The 12,270-nt window shown below is 43.2% G+C and overlaps 1 protein-coding gene across 3 annotated transcripts in view; it reads right to left on the reverse strand.

Annotated features, from left to right (window-relative positions):
• The window catches only part of ARPP21 (cAMP regulated phosphoprotein 21), a 422,740-nt gene that overhangs the window by 19,041 nt on the left and 391,429 nt on the right, over positions 1–12,270 (reverse strand). The window lies entirely within an intron of this gene.

Genomic DNA, 12,270 nt, shown 5'->3' on the forward strand with positions numbered 1-12,270 from the left:
ACAGCTCCTAAACTAAGAGCAACAAGAGAAATTAATGACCTGGTGTCATGGTTTAAGCCCAGCCGGCAACCCAGAACCATGCAGCCGCTCGCTCGCTCACTCCCACCCGTTCTTCCCCCAGCTCCTGGAGGGATGGAGAGGAGAATGTAAAGAATGTGACTCTCACGGACTGAGATAAGAGCAGCCCAGTAACTAAGGTATAACACAAACCACTGCTGCTACCACCAATGATAATAATGATAAGGGAAATAACAAAGGAAGAGAATATAACCGCTCACCACCCGCCAACCGATACCCAGCCCGACCGAGCCTCTCCTTTGGCAGCAGAGTGCAGGCCACAGTTCGCTTTTGCTTGGAGGGGCGTCCAGTACAGTTGGTATAGACTACCTCAGGAGGGGGTACTTCAAAGACCCAAAAGGTTACCCAGAAGGGCTAGGTCACTGCTCGGTCTGGCTGGGTATCGGTTGGCGGGTGGTGAGTGGTTGTATTCTCTCCCCTTGCTATTCCCCTTACCATTATTATCACTGGTGGCAGCAGCAGTGGTTTGTGTTATACCTTAGTTATTGGGCTGCTCTTATCTCAGCCCATTCTTTCCCTTCTCCTCCCCATCCCTCTGGGAGCTGGCGGGGAGGAAGGCGGAGGAGTGAGTGAGGGCCGCTTGGCTGAGTTGCCCATTGGGCTTAAACCACGACACCTGGCCAAAGCAGTTACATCTTGCTGTGGATTGGAAGGAGTTTATCAGCAATTAGACTGTAACTGGCTCATCTCCAAAAGGTAAAGAACATTTAACAAAGAATTTGCTTCTGGCGGGCATTTTTAACTTCTATTTAATCCAAATACTCCCTTGAGAAGTGACAATGAGTATCTATTTCCATGATACCCTTTACCATATCACATAAGGACCTCAGAAATACTGCATATTATTATAGAATGAGTTTGTGTAACTTTTCAGATGAAGTTGCCCACTCCTTGAGTTTATGCCAGTAAATACCTGAGAACTGTGTTTCTGTATTTACAGTCTCCTTATGGAAAATGCCCCAGTGACACTGTGGCTGTAATGGTACAAAACACCTATACGCAGGTTAATGTTTTAAGAGTAAACCAGCTGAACACTTTCTCCACAGATGGAGAAGATGCAAAAAAGGCAATACTTACTGGTTATTTTCCTCATTTCCCTAAAGCAAAGAGCTCAGCCCGGTTTTGAACCTGCCCCTTCATCTATTTTTGCAGCTCTAATCTAATGATTAGCTGAAAGAACCTTTTTTTCTTGGCTTGAAATTGTGGGTAGTGCAGATACGACAGCACAGTGCATGTTATCGCTTCCACTTATTTATGGCTTTTCAGCACCATTCTTCTTCAAGAAACATTTGCAGGAATTGAATTGATTCTATGTTAAGTGTTATTCTTAATAGTTTTTTCATTGCTACCTAATGGAAATATGGATTCATCATTATTTTAAGCTTAATGCAGTGTAAAAGAATTGCTTTAGTACACTGTAATTACAATTTTTTTACAGCACTTAACAGACAAGGCAGAAATAGATTTCGGAAAGCAATGGAAAAGAATGAGAGCATTTTTGTTTCTTCAGTAACAACAAGCTGAATATCAAAGCTGTAACAAGGAAGTCATTCCTCCCCTTTGTTTTTCCTTGTCTATACTCATCAGATTTACATTTGTCACTTATATGAAGGAATGTATTTGCAGCATCCTTCAATTCTACTGTACCAACAGACCAGAAATACACCTAAACTGGCTAAACCATCTCTGAGCAGGGAAGCGATTCTCCCCCCATAGCAGCAAATAGCAATTTCCACAGCCCTTGACATAATTCAAAGACAGAAGAAATAAGAAGACCCTTCCCTGCCCCATCACCTGCCTGTGCCTGTTGTCCTGAAGCAATGAATTAACCCTCAGAGCATTCCAGTGATCGGGGCAGTAAAAGTGACCACAAGTTGCTTATTCCTACTCCTCCCACACCCTCTAACCCAGAAAACATTCACTTTACCCCCTGTTCCCCGGAAAATTTAACTCTCCAATAGGTTCCAAATCTCACTCCTTCCCAAACACCCATTTCTATGTTGCAGTGAGCGTGATGGTCTTAAGATTTCATCACTCTTCTTGCAATAAAAACACTAACCAGAGAGCATCATGCAAAGGAAAGGAGAGGAGGTGGTCCCTGCTCTTGCCATTTGCTCCTTGCTGTCTTCCTTTCCCCATTTTCTCCACGCTGCTCAGAAACTAAGGCACATAGTTCCCCCCACCTTCCCCCCTTTTCACTAGCTGTTCAATAATACTCAGCCATGGGTCTAGCAATGATGGCAACACGACCAACGTGTTAACATGAAATCTGGAAATACTCCATGCATGCCAGGTTTCTTAGGGCTCTGAGGAAAACTGCAGCAGGATTCCCCAGGGCTAAGTCACTGGTTCTGGAAAGCTGCCATAAGAGAGTATATAAAAGGTATAAAATCTAAGTATTTTACCACCTGCTTTGACAGCCTAGGAACTGTAAAGCATCTTTTGTAGTGCTGCCCTTCAAATGAAAGGAAAATTCCCCCCAACACGTTCAATATTTCAGTTTCTGTTCTGTCAATATAAGAATCTTTTGGAACAAGAAGACAAAAGCTTCTCCATCTTTTTGGGATCAATATTATTTCTCAAGCAAGGACAACCGCTACCTCTTTGCGAAGGCTCTATTTTAAAGTACTGCCAAAATACAAATACAATTCTAACTCAGTAGATGATAATCGGCTTCCAGACCAAAGGCTGAAGTAGCCAGGATGGGAAACCTACATACAGACTTGCGTCACACAGCATCCTTCTCTCCCAAGCCCTGCACACAAATAAGGAATCTGATGGTGCAGGATGGCCTGTGCAGATGCACGTGTCCCAAATGTCAGCTTACACCAGCAGAAGGTGAAGGACTGAAGTAAAGAGAAGTCTCAGACTCCTTAAGGTTCCCTCCATGCTACCCCCACTCTTCCTCACTGTGATCAAGCAGTTTCACTACTGAAGGACCCTTCAGCAGGGAGCTGCAGTTGTTCCTAAAGCTAGGGATGCATGACTTGTAAGAAAAAGGCTGATAAATAAACCTGGAACAAACCACACATGGACATCTGTACAGGGACAAGCAAAAGTCACCCTTACCACCTTATTTCCACTAACTTGGGCGTATGTGAATGAGATGCAATATTTAATTACCTAATAATCATATATAGTGCAACAGAGTTTGCCCTCCAGACTGATGAAGTGGCCCCCTCAGCAGGATTTCCAATCTTCATATTTCCTACGATGCGAACCACAGGAGGACTTCAAAACGGTTTTGAGCCTGACAGCTTATAAAGACTCTAACCTTGGCCCCTACACAGGTCTAGACATTGAAGGATAAAAAACCCCATGAGAAGTATGCTGAGCAGGCAAAATGAAGTTCAAAAGACCAAGCCTTGCTGAAATCTGCCTCTGCTTTTGCTGGGACACCTCGAAATGGCAGTCATCTTGTCAAGGGTTAAGCTCCTCCCTTGGGGAGAGTTGGTGCTTGAGGCCCCAGGTTTTCTTTCCTCCTTGTTTAATTGTATGAAGAAGACAGTACCTGCCTATGTATGTTCTCCTCATACTCAGAAGTCACAAATGTGGGGTACTGGTCAATCATATAAAGGATGGTCATTTTTGGAAAGAAGCAGATTGACACACAGCATACTGAAAAGTAAACAGGCAAAAAAGCTCCACACATACTTATCTGGTCTTGGGGTCATGCCAAAGCACAGGAATTGAAGATGTTAAGAAGTCAGTTGCTGGTCAATTGGGATCAGAACAGAATCTGCTGCCCCTTAGCAGTACTGCTCACTTCTGCTCATGCTCTTGCCTCAGATACAGGCAAATAAATCCTTGTACTGGAACTGAACAGCAATTTGTACGTTATGGCTTTTGCTTATCTACAGCAGAACCCAACATGATACACATGACCCCTCCTACCTGTTGGACTTCTGGGTTTCACTCCAACAAGTTAGCTCTTACGATCTTTGAAGAGAAGTCAACTCTTGCAAGTTAAGCAGGTGGTTTTCTGAGGACTGATTTCTCTAATAGGAACCCACCCAAACATTCCCCTCTTTTCCACATCCGGGAAGCCCTGCCTCCCCTGAAAATAGCCTTCTCTAACCAGGAAGCTCTATGGACCTTGCACTGAACAACGGCTAACTGAGAGTCCTTAGATGAGGTATCATAAAATAAAACTCCTTCTCAAATTGCTGAATAAGAAGATAAAGGAAATATTCCTGAATCTACTCAAGCACAACCTAAAATCAACCACTTGCAGAGCAGACACACCAGTGTCCACCCCTGTTCCATCACCAGCACAACAGGTCTGTCACCAACACAATATACACAAAGATCAAGCCGGATCACACTTCTGATGATCAAAACTTACTGAGATTTTCAAATTATCATAGAATCATAGAATGGTTTGTGTCGGAAGGGACCTTAAAGCTCATCCAGTTCCAACACTCTTACCATGTGCAGGGCCACCTTGCACTAGACCAGGTTGCTCAAAGCCCCGTCCAACCTGGCTTTAAACATTTACTATCATAAAAACTGGGTTATCATCACTTATTTCACCTCCGGATTAAACATCCCCAGACCCAAAGGATTTGAAAACACTGAAGAATGCTGCGAGTTTTTGACATCCACCCTTTGGCTTAGTGAACTCAGCAGGATTAGAGCTACTGCAGTAACTACCAATGCACTTGCACACCATAACCTAATGAAAAGAAGACGAGAGAAAACGTGTGAGATAACCTAAGGGATTATCAGAGAAAGGTTCTGCTTTACCTACCCATTCTTTGTGCCATTGCTCTTGACTCACCTGAGCCATGCAGTAGCCACTGCAAGTGTATTAAAACTTCCACCAGCCTGTGAGATATGAGAAATGGAGGATTTCTTTTCAAAGCCACCGTTGCCATCATTCAGCAAAGCATCCTGCTGGGATTGCTTCACACAGATACAAGCACTCTGCTCACTGGAGACTGAGGCTTCCCCCCCACACCCCTTATTTCCTCAGTTTCTACTTGATGGATGTGCTGAGTCTGTTCATTTACAGTAGGAAACTCAGGACAAGAGTTCTTGTTGATTAATTATGGCCTGCTTGGAAACGGCATTTTCCTAGTCAATTAGAAACAGCTCTCCGAGGCAAACCGTATTGTCACGTGCCCACACATGTTTCTCCAATAAATCACATCATTCTGTATTTACACAACAGGCCATATTATAGCACAAATGAGCTGCCTAATGCATTCCGAACACTGCCCAAAACTCATGTAACGTGTTAATCAGGACCAAGCAGAATAAGCAAACAAACTGAACTAACTGTGCCCTCCTCCAGACTTCAAATGCTGCAGTACCACCGAAAACCTTGTGGAAGGCAGCACTGATGAAGATGCCTGAGAGAAGAGCAGGAAATAGCTTGAAAGCTGTTAACACACCCATGCACCTTGGACATTACCTTCTCCCTCCATATAACAAGTCCTATCATGAGAGACTCGATGTCACTTTAGCTGGGAGAGCCCAAGAGCATTTTACCTACGCCTGCACTGCAAGACGAAGCATTTGGTGATAGCTTGGGTGTAAAAGGTGCTTTGTAAAACCCATCTCCAGAATTTCACACACAAATCGCAGTCAAATTCACTCCTTCCTGGAATAAAGAACGTCAGGAAACCTAATTCAGATTATGTAATTCCCTGCATAACGATAATTCTATTTCACCAAATTACTTTTGCCTTGCGATGTGGCTGCATTCATAATTATTTATTGCCCCGCTCAAGGTTAAGTGAATGAACAGCCTCACTGAGATCCTGTATAATCCCTTATTTTTCACAATGCACTACACAAGATTAACTGCTTTGTATTTCTCCAATAGAGAGAGAATTAAAATTGCCATTTCATACAAACTATTAACACAGCAACCGCTTTGAAGTAGCCCATTGCTTCTTGCCATCTAATACATTTCCCCTCTCCTGCTTTACTCTATAAAGTGCTACTTGGCAACCTTAAAAACGAAGTTTGTGGAAGTGCCTTTGCAGGAGCTGTATAAATCCAGGCTTTTGCACTCTTGCAGACTCGGTACCAGATGAAAGGTAGCTCTTGACAAAGAGTAAACTGGAAGCGTAGCTCTGTTGAGCAGATGCCATTGAAGATATTACTTTACCAGCATGCTGCTTGGAAAGCCTGAGGACAGTGCTGAGGCATATAATAAGTTGTTTTGAGAGCACAGGCTGGCAAAAAGAGCATGGAAATATATATATATGTGTATATATATATTTTATATGTGTGTATATATATTTTATATGTGTATATATACATACATACATACACACACACACACAACCTAAATATCTACAGGCAAAGTCCACTACTCAGTTCTCATGATGGTTCTGGGCTTTCACTGCATAAGCAACTATAAGAAACACCGAGACTGAAGATGATGAGAAATCCAAACACTTGCAAAGCCATGAATTACTCCAAGTGGTAACATTTAGGCGTGCACACTTTGAGATCCTATACGTCCGATCCCAAAGACTACAGCGGTCAGGGGAACTTTGGGTGCACAAAGTCTTACAGAGGGTGAGTGAATGAGCAGCTGCCATAGGAAAAGCTTTTCCTTCTTCTGATTTACCTAAGCTGTCTAAGGAACTCTTTAGAGATGGCCTGAATTAGATGGCCACCGCAGTGCCTGCCTTAATGCTCTTTTAACAAGCTCTATGCTGGGTCCCAGGGGAGGAAAAGAAAATCTCTTCCTATTGGCATATCCAGTTCTTAGCACAGAGAGCTCTCAGGGCGAGCTGCAGCTCTTTGGTATGACTATGGGACAAAAATCAGTATTGGACAAATTGGTGCAATAATGGTTTTTCTTTTCCTTTACCTGCTCTTAGGTGCTTGTATGACAGGAGTCAAAAGCCTGTATTTGTCACTAAAAAGTTAGGCTACTGCATTGGCAATAAAAAATAAGCCTATAAAAATACAGAAGGAAAACCTGCGTTTATGTACTTCTAATCCCAGCTCTTCCCAGATACACTGGGGAAAAAGCTCAGCTTCTAATTAGTCAGGTATGGTTGGGTCAGGCATTCAAACTGCTAAAAAACCACTGGGCAAAAAGGAACCTTTTAAACAGTGCCTCTTTGTCTCTCTGTCCTGAAAATAATATTCCTGATGAGGGTATACTCATGTCTTGTCAGCAGCACACAAACAGAAGCTCTGAATGGCATTAACCAACCTCGATTTGTCAGTTCTGGAGTGAATTAATGTAAAATGACTTGCGTTTACAGCTGGGTCTTTAGCCTGGCAGCAAAGGGGGAGTGAAGAATCGCCTCTTTCCCTTCTCAATCTACATCCTATCAGCCATGAAGGAACCCTCAGAAGAGTCTGCAACAAGAAAAGCCGTGTTTATCCTTATCATTCATAATGATGAATGCCAGCGATAACCACTGGAAATGAAGCCTCAGCAGGGACGATGCATCACCAGTAATAACAGGAATAATCAAGCTGTTAGAACCAGACATGCAGACAGCAAACTCAATTCTTTTCGTTCTCTGTCCAGTACCAATGACAGCTACCAGCCACCATGCATTGCAATTAGCTCACGCTGCAGGAATGCTCTCTGCTCTGGTACATAATGAGCAAGCTGCAACAGGGAGCAGGACCTGGGGAAGAGGTGAAGAACTGTTCGGAGAGGCATCACATATCCTTGCTGTTGCTAAGGAAATCGGCTCCTTTCTTTGGGCAGACCCAAGGCCTGCCTCCTTCACACCCCCACTCTATCAGCCTTACTTCACTCGCAAACAAACAAAAGAGAAATTGAGACAATGGCTCACTAGCTATAGAAATGCACACATTCTATGTATTTAATGTTGGTGAGTCAAAATGAAAATGTCTCTTTCATTGCAAAGGGGTGAATGGCTTGGGTCAATGGTAACTGAAACAAAAGCTGAATGAAATTCAGCATTGGGACCTTTTCACAGATCAGGTCAGCCAAACACTGCTTCAGTTACCAGGACATGGTTCCTGAGTTCCTCTACCCTAACACTGAACACAGAGATTCATAGAATCAACCAGGTTGGAAAAACCCTTCAGGATCATCAAGTCCAACCATCACCCCAGTGCTGCCAAGGCCACCACTAACCCATGGCACTGAGGACCTTGTCTACACGGTGTGTGAACACTTGCAGGGATGGTGACTCCAACGCTGCAGCCTGTTCCAATGCCTGAGCACCCTTTGGGGAAGGAATTGTTCCTAATATCCAGGCTAAATCCACATGCTGTGGCCCTTCTTTCAGGCAGCTCACAACACTCACACACATTTCTTCTGCTGCATCCCAATATCACTAAGTGTCCTGTTCTATAAGCTTTACAGCTGCAAAGGGCACTTCAATACCTAAATTCTCCATCAATAGCAACTGTAAGGCAGAGGCCTCCTCCCCACCCCACAGTGCAGATCTCTGGGGTACATTTGGAGTATTTCTTCAGTTATTAGCTCAGACCCAACTGCCCTCCTGCACTTCTTCATCCCGTTGCATGCTTCCATCTGCAGGGACAGCCAAGCCCCAAAGCCTGTATCCGTACTGTGAACAGCATGCCCGAAGCAACGCTGGAGACTGCCTCTGCCCCTCCGTCGACAGTGGGTCTCCACTAGCTCTAGCCTAAATCTGTCTTTGCTCTCAAGGACTCCAATATAAACCTTTGAATTATTCAGTGCTGGAAAATTCCATCTCAAGAAGCGGGAGCGCCGCGCATTGATCCAACACAGAATTAGCGAATAGAAACGGTGTACGACGGAGTCTGGCAAAGAAAAGAAATATAAAGATCCTTTGCAGACACCGCTGAATACCTCAGAATGTTCCCTACATCCTAGTGTGGCCTTTGCAGCTTTTACAGAGCCTATTTTGAAATCCTACCCCCCTGCACAATGCTCTTAGAAATCTTTTCTCCCTATGCCTGCTCCTGTCCATTAACTTACATGGGATTAACACATACTAATTCTCTAAAAAAGAATTAGTTTTCAATCTATATTTTAGTGTGAAACCCCAGGAATGCTCTCAAAAATGGCTCGGATCTCAATTAGTGCTAGAGAAATTGAACAGAACTTGAGAAGCCTTGAAAGAAAACCACAAATGAATGCCTGTCTTAAGATGCTTATGGCTGTTGAGCCTGCTGGTGTTCTCTTCCCTCAATATTTGCTCTCTCTTGGTGTGAATGCTGAATAATTAAACAAGTCATCCGGGGAAGAACAAAGCTTTTTGACGAAAGTGATTTTGCCTTTCAGCTTTCAGAATCAAGTGTGCTGCAGGGAGTGCGATAGTATTAATTCTGCTATTACTTTAAATTAGAGATACTCTGTAAAGCCAAATACTGGTTCATTACTGGCGCAGCTCTATTGCTTAATGTCAGAAGGACAGCAGGATGTAGTGTTTCTAAGGCTTCGAAGCCCCAGCCCTGGCTTTCTCAGCCAGCTTCTGAGAAGTCCTGAACACAGTATTCAGTCACAGCAGCCTCCTCCAGCAGTACAGAATGAAATCCAGGGTGCAAAACTCGAGGTAGGAAACTCCCTGCAGCTAGCTAATAGGAAACACTGAGGAGGTGGATGGGTCTTGGAGCTAATCCTAATCACACACCATACACAATAGCAAAACACTGTAAAAGCAAGACCTTAAAATCGCAAAAAGGAACATAAAATATATAATCAGAACTAAGTTTCACGCTTTACACCCTTGTCATGCACTTAATTCCTTCACACCTTTAAAGAAATCACTGTAAGAAAGATGGAGAACACCCCTGCACAGCAGAGAGTCCCAGGGAGCGTTTTCCCTGCAGTAGGTTAAAACCCTCTCAAGCCGCAGCATCTGGGTTTCTCATACACTGGGAATACCTCACGTTGGAACCACATCTCTAAGGCAGCTGGCAGGCGCTGCGCTCTGCCTTGCAGATGCTCTTGGTCTCAGACACAGTACTGACCAAACAAAGAGCTTGTAGGTGAAGCTTAAAGTTTCTGGGCAACTTCAACGCAAAATACTTGCACAGAAACTAATGATATCGTCAGGGATCACTTCCAAATCACAATTCTCAATTTAAGCCTCCTACTGCAACTGCTGCGAACTCCTCCTTGATCCGGCCCTACTATTCCATCAAATGCCTTTAAATTTCAAAGCCTTACAACAACATTAATGAACACAGCACTACACTCAAGTGTCTAACACAGTAGGGCTTTCTCTGTCCCCTTCCTATCAAGCCCCTGTTAAAACGGACACACACCCCTTGCAATGCAGTGTCTGTTAACCCCCCCCCACCCCAGCATTAAACACAGATGGACACCTTCAGCACAAAGCTGTTTCAATAGTGCAGTAGGCAATCACTGCTGGAGAAACAGTTCCTTCGGATAATTAGATACTTACGTATTGAAGCTGTTTGTGTGTACATAAGCACAGAAATTACAGGGGGAATTACACAAACAAATCTATCACGGACCAGGAGCTCCTGTCGGGTTGCTAATGAAGGTAGAAAGCAGCAATCTGTCTTTATAAGGTTTTCTAATGGCCATGCTAACAAACCAATCCTTATTTTAGCGGCACGCATTTCCCTTCCCCCGGTTTCTTTCCTCTCTGTATCAGCTTACAGGGACAAATACTTTCAGAAGACAAAGGGGGATGGAAGAGACGGGGAGATAACGCTCCTCAATTATGCTGACACCTAAGAGATTAAATTAAGCAAAGCCTCAGTATTTCATTGTCAATTTGACTCTGATTTCTACGTAAACAGATTTATGGTCTCTGTTAAGGTACAGTTTGTCTTGGCTTAAAATTTGTTTCAGAGATGCATTAAAAAGACAATTACCTCTTTTTCCTTACTGGAAGCTGTAAAGGCCAATAACACAGTACTCCAGCAGAAGTATTACCTTTCCTTCAAGACAAATAGTTGCTACGTACAGAAGTAAATACTTAATGTATACTTATGAAGAAAGGATTCTACACCCAGGCAGTGCTCAGCTATGCACTTTCCTCACATAACAGCCTCCCTGGAACTGTTTTTTAGGAAATTTAGAACTTGAATTTTAGGAAAAAGCAGAGATTTCCTATGCAATTTGAGCCTTATGCTATCTGGGCACTGAAACAGGTTGTAATGGCAGCATTTGTGGATTCTCAAATGCACGGGAAACCCTACAGTCATTACCTTAACTGCAGAAGTGACAGACCATCCCACTATACCAAATACCATCTTATTTTCTCTGGAAACATCATAGTGCAAACCTTCGGCTGGAAGATTGGTTTAACCAAATACTACAAGTCTTAGCTTTAATCTCCTCAAAAGATGGTCTTCATCACTGATGCAAAACGCACACCACAGATTTTTACCTTACAACTGTGTGATAAACCACGCTAACTGCCTTTTAGAACAGTGATCTAAATCCTTAAACAAGGATCTAGGTATTATTACAATCTATAAGGCGCACGTTGAAATTATCTGGCACACCTAAGGTAGAGATACAACAATGAACCAAAGCAGGAGAAAAATCACATGTGAACAGCAATAAGACTAGTTGCATATCCCAAAGGAATGCTCATGTAATTATCAGCTCCTGTTTACGAAGCACTTTAAAGATGAAATGCCCTTGCAGTGCACAGCACTTGTTATACTGAAAGAATATTGATACAGAGGTATAAAAGACCCCATTGCTGATTTCTTCTATCATAATAAAATACAAAACATTCCTGATTTATCAGCAATATACCTCTATTTTTCTGTTCACACACAATACCTAGGAGTGAAAGCTTTCAAACTATCAATACAGAGGTAATTACTGAAGAATGGAATACTGATGATGCTAGACATGCAATTTATAGCGTACTGTTAGATGAGAACACGGAAATAACATTTTCTTCTGCCTGGTTACAGAACTGGGCATGTCACAGTTACCTTAAGCATCACCTGTTAGAGAGTGCAGAAATGAGTAATAACAACATACCCCAAAAGTATTTCTGTTTACAGACCAGGCTACCACACTGTCAGAGACCACATTTTCAGCCTGGAGAAGAGAAGGCTCCTTAAGGGGAGACCTTATAACAGCCTTCCAGTGCCTAAAGGGGCTACAAGAAACCTGGAGAGGGGCTTTGACAAGGACACGCAGTGATAGAGACAAGGGGCGGTGGCTTTAACGTGACAGAGGGGAGATTTAGATGAAACATTTTAGGAAGAAATTCTTCACTATGAGGGTGCTGAGGCGCTGGCACAGGG

The sequence above is a fragment of the Lathamus discolor genome, chromosome 2 (assembly GCF_037157495.1).
Source record: "Lathamus discolor isolate bLatDis1 chromosome 2, bLatDis1.hap1, whole genome shotgun sequence".
Lineage (NCBI taxonomy): Eukaryota > Metazoa > Chordata > Aves > Psittaciformes > Psittacidae > Lathamus > Lathamus discolor.